Here is a 13992-nt window from a genome sequence, read left to right as displayed (position 1 = left end):
GATATAGAAATGGAAGGAAAAGGTGGATAGAACAAATCTGCTCTTTTTAAATATTAAGATGATAATGTTCTGTACTACCAGATACAGTTGATATCTGAGGTCTGATGATAAACCAGTTCCTAGACTACCTTTCCTATTAACAATGTAAGTTTTCTGGGGAGCTATATATTTGCAATTACTTATTTCATGTTTTCCGGCATCAGGTACTATTTACATATAGGAACATCAAAATAGGAAACAGAACAATCACACTTCTTTCAACTAACCTCCCCCTTATGTTTCAAAGGTGCAGTGGAGCATGTACCTGTCCACACTCCTACAAACCAAGTTTCTACCGATTAAAGATCACCTACGTACTATGAATTACGTCTTTATCCATAGCTGTTGTTTCACTTCTGTTGCTTAACGACTAAGAAGAAAACAGTGAGTCTGAAAAAAACATAACTTTTTTTCATATGTAAAGCTGAAGGGAAATTTACATTGCAAGGTTACTTTAAATTGAAAAGGTATTGAAGAAAATAGCACAAATTATTTCAAAATTTTCTTCAAAAGATTTTTGCTGTTGTAGAAAAAGTCAAGAAAGCATGGTGAAAAGCTGACCTGAGCCTGTAAGTCTTGCAGAAAAATTATAAGCATTTCACTCTTGTTCATCAAGAATTTCTAAGAAGAAAAGCCCATATGGTTTACCTGAAATTTGCTCCTATGCATCTTGGACTACCCAAGAGGCACTATACTATCCATATGTCATATAGTAACACACCAGGAATTTTCTCATTCATTTACTAAGGTATGCTTGATGACATTTGAAAACTCTGCCAAATTGCTTAGTCTGCTGCCATGGAGCATTTTTTCTCTTCTGTGAATCTCCAAGAGCCTTATTTTGAGATTGGAAGAGATACAATATTATGTGTGATTCTATCTTATTGAGGGTTTTTTTGTGACCAAGACAGATTATTTTACATGTTGTTGAGAAAGTATTTTATTACAGTGTATTATGTTGATAGGTTTCAGAGATAATTTGCACAGCTTTCAAGTGCTGATTCCAGGTTGATTGTTTATAAATAACTCTTTTGCATTTTCATACTGTCTTGTTTTATGTTGTGGTTTGCAGCTGTAAATGTGTGTCATACAAGATAGGGTATGTAAGTAATAGTCAAAGAAGACAGTATAACACAAGATGGCAAAATTAATCATGAAAAATAACTGACAGTTGCTGTTATCTCCCCCCCAGTGACACATATTATTTTTAACCGACTTGCAAAGGAATAACTTAGTAGTAATTTGTCTTGTTGATGTTTACCCACAGCATCAAGAACATATGAAAACTGAAATGTAGTTGACTTTTTACTGCACTTCGCAGCACTTGCTGTGTAAATTGTACAAAACATTGGGCAAAAATGCTTGCAAATCAACTGTGTGTTTCATATGAGTAAAACATTGAATCTTGTACAAATTTCAAGTAAGTATACTTTTGATTAATCACACCTATTTCTAGAGGATTCATTGGGCTTTTGATTAGATTCTAAAAGGGCAGAGAGGAATCTGGGTAAAAGTATCAAGCTGTTAAAGTCATCCAGCAATATATGATCCACCCAATATCTCCAGGTATGCCCAGCACTATTATTTCCTCATCTTCTGTACGTTTTCTTGTGCAGGATAATGTGTTCAAGGTGGATCCAAATAAACCATTACATTGAAATACATATGTTGGTAATAAAACGGACAGGTTCTTCCACGCCTAACTTCCATCTCAGAAAATACGATGTATTGTTAGAACAATGATGTGCCTCATTAGTCGGTGGTAAAATATTCTTGAAGGTGTAATAGCACGTATGCTATCCTTGGCTAAGCCGAGTCTCAGAAGAAGCAGCAGTGATGACAACTTAATTCAAGCCTTCCAACTTTGATACTAGCACAGCTGTGGAGTGCTGCTAGGAACATCTTAAATTTTGAAATCGGTCTCCAGTGAAGTAAGCCACAGATATAGCCTTTGGAAATATTGACAACATTGCAGCTGCTTTCCTTAGGCAAGAATGGCTTATATGCATCTTCTTTCAGACCCATTAAGATATCTTCAGACCCAGATACAAGATTTGTTACAGAACAAAAGGATTACACAGTGTATCTGCCACAGCAATCATGACCCAACCTATTTCAGTTTTCTGAATAATTTCTGTTTTCACTTGATGAAAGATCCATGTTTTCTGATTTCTGTATTTATCAATAATAGGTAAAAAAAAAACTAAAAAAAAAATGCAATGTATATGCTACACTACCCAAGGAGAAAGCCTAAAGGCACTAGAGTTTGGGATTTGGACTGTTACTCACAGAAACATACAGCTGCCAATAGAGACAAATAATGCCTGTTATTTTGGAATTAATTTTTGCTTGAAACTGAAAAGTCTAATCTGAAGAGAATCTTTACAAATCTTTATAAAACTTTTTTTGTGCCCAAAGGCTTGGACTGCTTAATCCACTCTATATGAGCAACAGATTCTGTATAATCTGTCATTACCTTTGCCATAGTTCAGCAGTTTATTTGTGCTGCTTCATGATGAAAAGCTGTGCTTAATTAGAGTTAAAAGTAATGTTTTGGAGTTTGGGTTTTTTTTCCCTCTTGTTAGGCCTGTCCACATGGAAGGTGGTTTTGCAGTACTTACACTAACTGATTTTTTATCTGGTTGTTACGCATCATGGTTCTGAGTCAGGAGTGTTGTCTCATATATGAAACAGGAAATTAACACTTGTCCTAATGACACCTTCAATTTTACTACCACTTAATGGGACTAAATTTGAAACATTACTTTCCCTTTTGTTTAAATTGGTATAAGTCAGCATTAAGTTCTAACAACCTATGTAATTCTCTCTTCTGTCCTCTGTGTGGTAGCACAAAACAGACATCCTTTCTGAATGCTTCTATTATTTTTTTTATTACTCAAGATAGTTTTAATTGAGGTTGTTTCACCAAATCTGGTCTATTATGTAGCTTTATAAATGTTCATACCAACAGAAGGGAGTGGACAGAGTGAGGTAAGTAGGAAATGGTGGTCAGAGCAGCAGAGTAACAGTACTACTTTATTCTTCAGCCTGAAGGCACTGTAGCTACACTCCGAAATATGCAGGCTTTCCTTGGATGCTTTACAAAAGTGGTGAGGAAAGTAAGAGTTGGCAAAATAAGTAGTTTTGTCCAAAACTTTGGATTCTGATACTGACTTTCACATGCACACAGTATGAAAAGGGAATTCTTTTTTACTCTTGATTATGGTTGTGGCTACTTATTACATTTACATGATAGGATTTCAGCTATGGAGTACAATTTCTACATGATTGGAGGCTTTGTACGTGGATGTAAGTGAAATTAAAGTTCTTCAGAGATTTCAAGGGAGAATTCAGGTATCGTGTAGATTTAGCCTTCTCTTAGTTCTGTTCTTCTTGGACGAGTGACTAGATCAAGTCATAATGAATTTTGGTCAGAAAGTGACTGCACGTTCTTGCAACCAGATGTGAATCAAACACCTGAGTTGAATAGGGCATCCAGTACTACAGAAACTTGGTAAAAAATGTTCATAACAAAATAATATTTTAAGGAAAATCTTTTACTGGCAGCATGAGACTCAATAACATTTTCTCACATTTTCCCACTGCTTTGTCTTAGGTTTACAAGGATTCAGATGATCTCTTTTACAAATTGTAACTCCAACTGCATATTGAAATAATTTTGAAATTTTTTTTTGAAGTTCAGAGTTTAAAATGGAAGTGTAAACTATATGCGTTTTGTTTTGGTTTTTTTTTTTCCTAAGGCATTTATGGCACCCAGACAGAAGAACTTACCTGCCAGACCTCCTTCTTATCACATAAGTGGGAAGTCAAGAAAAAGCAAAGCCTGTGTGGTTCTAAGCCTATTTTAATAGCAGTATCTGTGTTATTCATGTCATAGACTGCAAAGGAACTTCGAGGAACAGCCCAAAATTTGAAAACAATTTAATTCAGATACTTGAGTTTTAATCTTTTCATAAGTGTATACCTAGTTTTTTTCCATGTGAATCAGTTTTGCCAGTATGCTGGGAATGGAAATATGCAGCAACACCTTTCACAGAAATTAATATGAAATGAAAAATCCTGCTGTATTTGCCCATGACACTGACACTTTTACCATGCACAGAAAGGGCAGAGACTTTGAAATCAGAGGGGGTTTGGCAAAACGAGAACAGTTACTGTCATGTCCCATCTTAAATACCAGAAGTTTTAAAATCCCCTTTGAAATCATGCCTCTAGATGTTTTTATGCTTGACATGCTGTAAAACTAGAGGATCTCTTCATATTTAAAGCACACGAAGTACCCATTTTGAACATGTGGTTGCACTTAGGAATAATAATGTTTGTAATCTTTCATTAGTGGACTCAGACATTATTCAATGGATTCCAGCTCATACTAAAATTGTACAGCTCCTTTGACCTCCAAGACACTTAGAAAATGTTAGTTGCCTTTTTAGAGGTTCCAAAAAAAAAAAAAAATGTACTGTGTAACTATTTCGTAAAATAGAATAACTAGGGAACTTTTTAAAATATTTTTGCTGTTATTTTATTAGCTTTTTGCAATAAGCTGGCCCTTTCATACTGAATCAGTGCTAACCTGAAAGCATATTATACGCTGCACACATCTGGCATTGCACGGGCAATCTAACTTGTCATGGCAAGAAAGATGTTTCTCTGTACATGCCACCTGTGTTTGACAGCTGACAAGCAAGTGGTTCAGCTAAGTGAAAAACTATGCAAAATTACATTCAGCTGCTAATAAAGGAGTTAATTTACAAGAATTAACTGAGGGGCTTGGAAACATATTTGGCTAATTACCTATAAAAATTAGAAATATATGAAGGAATAGAAAATAGGTAAGCTTTTTCAATACTGTGAAAAAATGGTTGATTAGTGATCTAAATATGCCGTTGTCAGACTACTTCAGCATGTAATGGATCCTTGGGTAAAAGATCAAATACATGGGTAAGGTGTTGTATCTGCTTTTATAGTGGTTACATTTGTGATCCATGTATAAATGAAAAGCAAGCTATATTTTATGACTTCAGATGGCATAAGACTTGGAAACCCCTGAGGTGATCCACAAGAAATGGAAAGCATTAAATGTGTAGTACTTTGGTCTGAAGTGTTTTGGACCACTGTATAAACCTGTGAGTGTTGAAAGAAAGAAAGAAAGAAAGAAAGAAAGAAAGAAAGAAAGAAAGAGAAAGAAACTTCTGGATAATAGTCTCCAAGGCTTATGGCAGAATTGTGTGAGGTTTCTCACTTGTCATACTTATTTTCATTTCACTGCATGTGTCTGGCAGACAGCAAGGAAACAGTTGCTTTAAAGAGAACTTTGAGGAACACAGTGAAAAGGCCAAACAATAATCCTTATCTACCAAATCCATTTCAATTTTTAATAAACTCCTCTGTCATTTTCTTTTTTAAAACAGTTACAGCTGATTCAAACATTTGAGCAGCTAATGCTAAATAGTTTTGATGTATCGTTATATATCATGTTTAAATACCAGTGTGATGCAAGTTAACACTCAAGAATAAAGATTCATCAATTATGTTCTTGATTTTACTCATAGTTTTCACAATGATTTCCAACAAATGACGTACCTGTATTTGGTTGTATGTGAAGAAGTCAAAATGAGATCTTTGAGTCCACTGATTCTGCACTTCAGAACTACTCATAGTGCTTGAACATAAGGTCCAACCAGAGCCAACATATACCATCATACCAGAAATCACATCAAAAAAGGATCATGCTTGCTGCTTATCCTAAGGCACCATGGGCCATGTGAGAATGTGTGTGGATAGGAAACTTAGGCATTAAAAAAAAATGTTCTAGGATTAATTTAGTAATAAAAGCTTAAGGAGGCATTTCATAATACCATGGGATCTAAATCATCAAAATTAAGCATATTTAAGAAACAGGAATTTTGTGGCTGAGCCTATCAAGTTGTTCTTGTCTTGGTTGAGAAAAGCAACTCCATATCTGTTCTGTAACTAAGCCTGCTGGAGATTCATTAATTAGGTGTTCTTGCGTATAAGTGTCTTGAAGATCTTCAACCCTTAGACTGTTTTGCACATCTCTAAGAAGTATGGACAGTACTGAGCAGAAAAACTTGTATTCAAAAACATGTTAATGGCCTTGACAACAGACAATTCTTTGATGTTATTTGTTGTCACTTCAGGGCTTATTCCTTCATCAGGGAGGTACTAACTCATTGATGACTTTACCCCCTAGCATACTAGCATATGGCAATACTTCCCTTCAGAATAACTTGATTTCTCTTACAGGCAAAAAGTTCCAAGTTACAGGAGTCACAGAAGGTGAGTTTTCTTACATTTCTCAATTTATCATGTCCAAAGAAAAAAAATTTCATAACAGATTTACGATCACCAGAGTTTAAGAAGCCTTTACACTTAAAAAAAAAAATTCTTTTTATTTCAGCAAAGGAGAGTTTTAGTTCTGTTAACAGGAAAATAAGGAACTGAGTAGTTGAAAAGCCATTAAAATATGGTTGAAAATGCTACTAAGAATAAGGTTCATCCTTTGACACTGAGGGAGAGAGCTAATTCAGGAATCTGGCTTTGCCTTTCTGAGTTCTGTCACTGTATCTTCTCTGTCACTGTGTTCAAACACAACCCTCTGGTCTGCGCTTTGTACCCATTTTGAAAAGTTATTCCATTGAAAACATAACTTTTCTATTTATACTGTCTTAGGCTATGATGGCTCACAATTTACCCGTGTCCTGTTTCATGTGATATGTAACATACCAGATAAGAGCACGAGATTGCATCTGTACTGCACTTGTTTGATTCATTGTAGAATCTCACTTTCTTCTGATCATGAAGACCACATATTACACATAAATAATAGAGTGGGAAACTCCATGTTTTGAAAGCCATCCTCTTTAGTTTCTGAAGTTCTTGGCACCATAAATGTTTAGTAAGTAATTAGAACACTTTACGAGATATTTTTAGGTCCTGTGGTCTATTTACTTACTGCACCAGGCTTTGAAGAAAGTATCGAAAGCAACAGACTACATAGAAGGCTAAGTTAGAGCATGGTATTCTTCCCAGGTCTTTTGTCTTGCTAAGATACTATGAAACAAGGAATGGAAAATGTAAAGGGAAAAGTGCAGACAGAGGAAGAGAACATATAAATTTCAAGGATCTTGATTTAATAACCTACTGATGAATTCGTTCAGGATCTAATTATCAAACACATATCCTAATTAAAAAATAATCAATTTCTTATAATTTATAGATACAATTATGAAAGGATAATTAAGGGTATGAAAATACTGCATTGTTGATGCACAAGTATACATATAATATCACAGATCCACGTAGACTTCTGTCTGTCCTTTCAGAGTAAGTATTAAGGGATATCATGGGAAGGAGTTTAACTCAGGATACATAAGCAACAATTCCTCTTCTACATACTTTTCAGAACACCTCCCTAGCTTCCACCTGTACATTAGAGATTTCCTGAACTAGTGATTTCTCTATTACATTTTTTTAATAGCTGTTGATAAATCTCTTAGACAGATACCATCTGGACTCAAATATTAGCTGTAATATATTTTATCAACTTGTTCTAAAATCACAGAGGTACCCATTAATACAAAAATTTCATTATTATTCTCTCTAAAACTACCCATTATTGTGGCATGTATTATATATTCATTGCCCATATATTATATACTTACTGCTCTTCTTCAATAGAAGCATAACCTACTAGAAATGTGAAAAAGTAGGCTGTTCCATAAATAAAAAAAAAAGGAAATGAAGGAAATAATTCAAAGACACAAATTTTAGTACTACTAGGAACACAAGACACCAAGACCAAATTCAACTGCCATTATGAAATCGGGAAGAGATATCCTATGAGAAATGGGAGATTTGTATTTTCCTTGACCTCAGTTCATTGACACAGACAAAGTGTCATGAGGAAATGAAAAATGTTAAGTAAAATGTTGCCATAGATTAAATAAAGTGGCTTTAATGACTTTAATATTTTAATGTAGAAAGTTGTCCTTCAGAGTTATTGTTCATAAAAATAGGAGACATTAATTCTGATAAACAATAGAAAAATATTTAGTAGTGCATCTTTCTTAAAAAACGTATTCAAAGACATTTCATATTATTAGATAATACAGTAATAAATCTTAATAAAAATAATATAGGAACTGAGGAAGAGAGAAGTTAAGTACTATCAGAATTTTTTTTTCTTTCTGAGACATACACAAGCTGAAAAGCGTACGCACAGATAGTTTGTTCTGTATAACAGAAGCTGTACTAGAAGCAATTCCATCTGTGACAAAGTTGTGCTATGGATTGTGCTATTGCGTTTGGTGAGTGCTGCATAAAGATAAGACATGATAATATGAAGTAAAATACTGCAAGCCCTCATAGAATGTCTGGGGAGAAAAAAAAAAAAGTCTGGGGTTTAAGGGTTTTTTGTTGTTGGCTTGTTGCTTGTTTGGGGTTTTTTTCTGATACCTAATGATCCATGTCTTCAGATTAGAACTACGTCACCTATGATTTTGGAGAGACAAAAAATTCACGTAAGGGATCAGTAGATGAGCACTCAAATCCCCAGTTTAGCCATCAATCATCTTTTAAACATTCAGAACTGGAAAATGCTCAAGAAAATACAACAAGAGAAAATAGTTCTTGTTCAGGTACCCAATATAAGTAAGCACTCAATGCAGACGAAGGTGAAAAATAAAAACTTGGATGAGTGCATCCTGTCTTTCTTTCCCACAACTGCATCCACACTGGAAGCCAAAAAAGGTAGAGATCAATTCAAAATAATAATTCCATTAGGAACTAGACTAGTGATCCGTGCTACTACTGAGGAATAATTTTTTCTTACCTTATCACAAAGCTGTGTTTGCTCAATGTAACATCTGACTTGCATCCTTCCTCAGCTCATGTATCATCTGCATTTGAGAATGAATATCATCTAATCACATGGATGAAACAATCACAGATAGGGAAGAGGAAAAAAATTAGCAGATCAAGCAAAAAATCTCTAAAAGATTAAAGAATTCTTTAAATGTCAGAGACATGAATATGTTAACAATACATTGACTCATTCTTAAACCCAGTTCAGATAGAATTCCCCAAACATAGAATACCTAATCTAATATGCACCAGATGTAGAAGGACACTGCACTTCTCAGTCCACTCATATCAATTAATGCTTCTTTGTGAACTCATAGCACTGGCACTGCATATCCATGGTAGAATTTAATACAACAGCACCCTGAAGAACACTAAGATCATTCTGTGAGTGTTACAGACCTAATCATCCAGTGACAGCCCCACCAAAACTGAAGAAATACGTAAGGTTTGATATGGTTTCATTTGGATATAAGAGGGGCAACCAACACTGATAAGGAAATCAGGAAAAAAAGGAATTCTTTGGGATGAAAATATTAGAAAGTTGCTGATAGATTCTACTTTAAAAGATTTTTTTCCCAAAAAATCCTCTCACTCTTTGGAGCCAAGAATTGCCTTATGGAAGTATATCGCATTTCCCATTGATGACAAAAGTAGACCAAATCCCTAATATAAAGACCTGTATAACATTTAGAATTAAAACAAGCGAATAGATAATTTTCAGTTAATGAATTTCTTAAGTATTCTTCAGAGTAGTTTTTTAGTGACAAATGAAACTCTCCTTAACTTTGGGTGCCAGTGTTGCTTATGAAGATCTGATATTTCTAAATTGGTAAATGTTCACCAAGGCAGAGGGAGACAAAGCAGAATTTGATACCCTAGGACCTACCTTGTTTTTGCAACGTCTGTCCCCTGTGCGATACCACTCAGTGGCAGTGATTAAAAGCAATCAAGCTGAAATCATTTTAATAAAATATACCTGCTAACAGAACTCTCTGAACTCCAGAGATCAGTTTACTCAGTCTGATTTTGTGATTCAAAACCTATAAAGACTGAAAAGCACAGGCTTGATATGATATTTTTGTTGATGAGGGCTGGATTATTCAAGGACAGTACAATACTTACTTATGAATATTATGTGATTCATAAGATCAGTTTGGATAACATTATTTCATGCCAATGGCTGTTCTTTCTTCACATATTTGCTCATGTTTTTTTCAGATAACTGCTAAACAGCATTTGTGGGTTATAGGACATAATTTTTTTATGAATTGGAAGATATAATTTAAAAAATGCTCTGGCTTCTGAGGAAGTGCATGCCTTAGATTTTGTACAGATGTGTTTCAAAATGTGATGCATGATTTTACCAGCCACTGCGCATTTTGAGCCTTATTTGTTTTAATGCAAATACAGCTACTAATGACCTCTCTGAGAACGGTGAATCCTGTGCTGAAACTGAGATGAGAAGCTCTTTATCCTCAGCATTTTCAATCCACATATCATGTCTCATGGAAAAAAAATGCTCCAAATGGAATTTCAAATTAAGTACTGATTTTGAGAAAGCATAAGGACGTTATGTTTGAAATTCAGTTTTGTTAGTGTTCCAGTAATTTTAAGCTGAAGGACAGAGGCAGGGACAGATCACATAATAGTGGGGTCTACTACTGGCCACTGGACCAGGAAAAGCAAGAGGACAAGGCCCTCTCTAGACAGATAGAAGCAGCCTCACAATCACCAGCGCCAATCCTCATGGAGGACTTCAACTACCACAATATCTGTTGGAGGGGGAACACAGCAGGACATAAGTAATCCAGGATATCCCTGGAGTGTATTGATGGTAACTTCCTCCTCCAAGTGCTATTCTGGACCTTGTTCTCACCAACAAGGCAGGGCTGGTAGGGAATGTGAAACTCAAGGGAAGCCTCGGCTGCAATAACCATGAAATTGTGGAGTTCAAGATCCTTAGGGCAGGGAGGAGGGTGTGCAGCAAACTCACTACCCCAGATTCCAGGAAAGCAGACTTTGGCCTTGTCAGGGATCTGCATAGTAAAGCAGCATGGGATAAAGACCTGGAGGGCAGAAGGACCCAAGAAAGCTAGTTAGTATTCAAGGATCACTTCCTCTGAACTGATGAGCAATGCGTCCCAATGAAGCTGGCAATGTACGCTTACAGCCCAGAAAGTCAATCGTATCCTGGGCTGAATCAGAAATGTAACCAGAAAGTCAAGGGAGGTGATTCTACCCCTCTACACTGCTCTTCTGGAACTTCACCTGGAGGACTGTGTTCAGTTCTGGAGTCCTTAACACAGGAAAGACATACATAGATCTGTTGGAACAAGTTCAGAGGAGGGCCACAAAGATGATCAAAGGGGTAGAAACCTCCCATACGAGGATAGGTTTTGAGAGTCAGACTTGTTCAGCCTAGAGAAGAGAAGGCTTCATGGAGATGTTATAGCAGCCTTCTGGTACTTAAAGGGAGGCCTACAAGAAAGCTGGGCAGTGACTCTTATAAGGGAGTTTAGTGACAGGACAAGGGCTGATGGTTTTAAGCTGAACTAGGGGAGACTTAGATTAGATGTTAAGAAGAAATTTTTTACTTTTAGGATGGTGAGGCATTGGAACAAGTTGTCCAGAAAACCAGTGGATGCTCCATCACTGGAGGTGTCCAAGACCAGGTTGGATGAGGCTTTGAGCAACCTGATTTAGTAGTCCCTGGCCATGGCAGAGGTGTTGGAACTGGATGATCTATAAGATCCCTTCCAATGCAAACCATTTTATGATTCTGTTATTCTTTGAATTTTGCAATGTAGTTTCTTGATGGAGATACAATAAGCTTAAAATGTAACATCGAACAGTTGTTATCATTTACCATCTATTTACCTTCACCCTGTTTTCATCTACCCATATATCTACATGGTCCTTACTGAAAGCTTTCTCTAACTTGTCTCTGTGGTTAGATAGGAAGCCAACGTAAATGACTCAAGATGCTTAGATCTTGCATGTGTAAAGAAGAAGAGAAGAAAAAGAGAAAAAAAAAAATACAAACAACAGAACTGCAGAATTTTTCTTTTTTTTATATGACAGCTGATCACTTAAGTGAAAAATTCCACAAGGTCTTCCAGACTATCTCTTATTTCAAATTCTACACTGTATTATAATGAGGTAATATAACATTTCTAACCCAGCTTTAATGGTTCCCACCTATACTAGATACTCTGTCTTACACATGTACTTATAGTTTGGAAATTTCATCTCTGTCTCTGTACAAGGAAATAATTGTAGGTTCCATATTCTCACAAGTAAGAAATAGCTACTTAAACAGCTTGATAATCTGGGCTTAATGCTCCATTAAAATAGATATCTGAAATGATGTATAAGTCTATGTAGCAAAGAGGTTTTTTTCATTTCCCCGCAAACCTTAGACGATTATTCACTCACAGATAGTTAAATTTCAGTTTAACTGTGTTGGACTGTCTTCATCTATGTATAATATTTAAAATATTTTAAATTAAATTATTGAAAGTGTTTGCAAATCCAAGGCTCTAAATATAACAAACAATCTATATTATTCCTTTTTCTGTGTGCATATATATATATATATATATCTCCTATGTGTGCAAGATAAGTATAGAAAGATGGACAGGTAACATAGGTCTGTACACTTAGTATATACATGATACATCCTGATAGACCAGCAGCTGGGTAGATGGACAGACGGACAACTGGATGGATGAATGAAAGAAAGTCTTCCCTAGTAGTCTCTCTCATTACATATGTGCAGTGGGAAAAGTAGTATTTATTTTAGACAGCCATTTAAGAATGACTGCCATCTCTGCAGAGAGGAGCAGCCCCTAAGGACACAGAACAGTCCCTCAGGGGTCTGTTCTGAGACCAGTGTTGCTTAATGTCTTCATGGGTGACATAGATGAAGGGATCAAGTGCATCCTCAGCAAGTCTGCAGATGAGACTAAACTGAGTGGTGAGGTTGACTCCCCTGAGGGGCAGGATGCCATCTAGAAGGACCTTGACAAGCTGGAGAAGTGGACCTGTGAAAACTTCATGAGGTTCAACAACACAAACTGCAAGTTCCTGCACCCGGATCAGAGCAACTCTCAGTATATCAATACAAGCTGGAGGATGAAGAGATTGAGGGCAGCCTTGCAGAGAAGGACCTGAAGGTCCTGGTGAATGACGTTAGCTGGCAGTGTGCTCTTGCTGCCCAGAAGACCAAACATATTCTAGGCTGCATCAAAAGAAGTGTGGCCAGCAGATTGAGGGAGGTGATTCTGCCCCTCTATTCCTTTCTTGTGAGACCTCATCTAGAGTACTGTGTCCAGTTCTGGAATCCTCAACATAAGAAGGACATGGAACTGTTGGAAGGGGTCCAGAGGAGGGCTACAAAGATGATTAGAGGGCTGGAGGACCTTCCGTATGAGGACAGGCTGAGTGAGTTGGGGTTGTTCGGCCTGGAGCAGAGAAGGCTCCAAGGAGATCTTATAGCGACCTTCCAGTACCTGAAAGGGGACTACAAGAAAGCTGGAGAGGGACTGTTCACAAAGGTTTGTAGTGATAGGAACAGGGGGAACAGGTATAAACTGGAGAGGGGCAGATTTAGACTAGGCATTAGGAAGAACTTCTTCACCATGAGAGTGGTGAGGCACTGGAACAGGTTGCCCAGAGAAACTGTGGATGCCCCATCCCTGGAGGTGTTCAACACCAGGTTGGGATGTTCCTGTCCATAGCAGGGGGTTTGGAACTAGATGATCTTTAAGGTCCCTTCCAACCCAAACTATTCTATAATTCTATGATTCTATGGTATCTACCTGAATCTAAGAGGAAAAAGCCGAGACAGGCCTGGACAAAGTTATAGCTGCCATGTCAGGTACAAGCAGAGCGGAGTATGGGCTTTCCACTGCTGGAGGAGGCAAATCATATTCTCTACCAAACAATGTTAATTGGAGTAAAGTGATTTTCCTTCTTTCAAGTACATGTTAATAGTACCTGGATGTTCCCACCTCCGAATAAACGTAGGCAATCCCTTGTCATTTC

The sequence above is a fragment of the Cuculus canorus genome, chromosome 1, assembly GCF_017976375.1.
Source record: "Cuculus canorus isolate bCucCan1 chromosome 1, bCucCan1.pri, whole genome shotgun sequence".
In the NCBI taxonomy this organism is placed as follows: domain Eukaryota; kingdom Metazoa; phylum Chordata; class Aves; order Cuculiformes; family Cuculidae; genus Cuculus; species Cuculus canorus.
Note: the sequence above shows the minus strand (reverse complement) of the source record.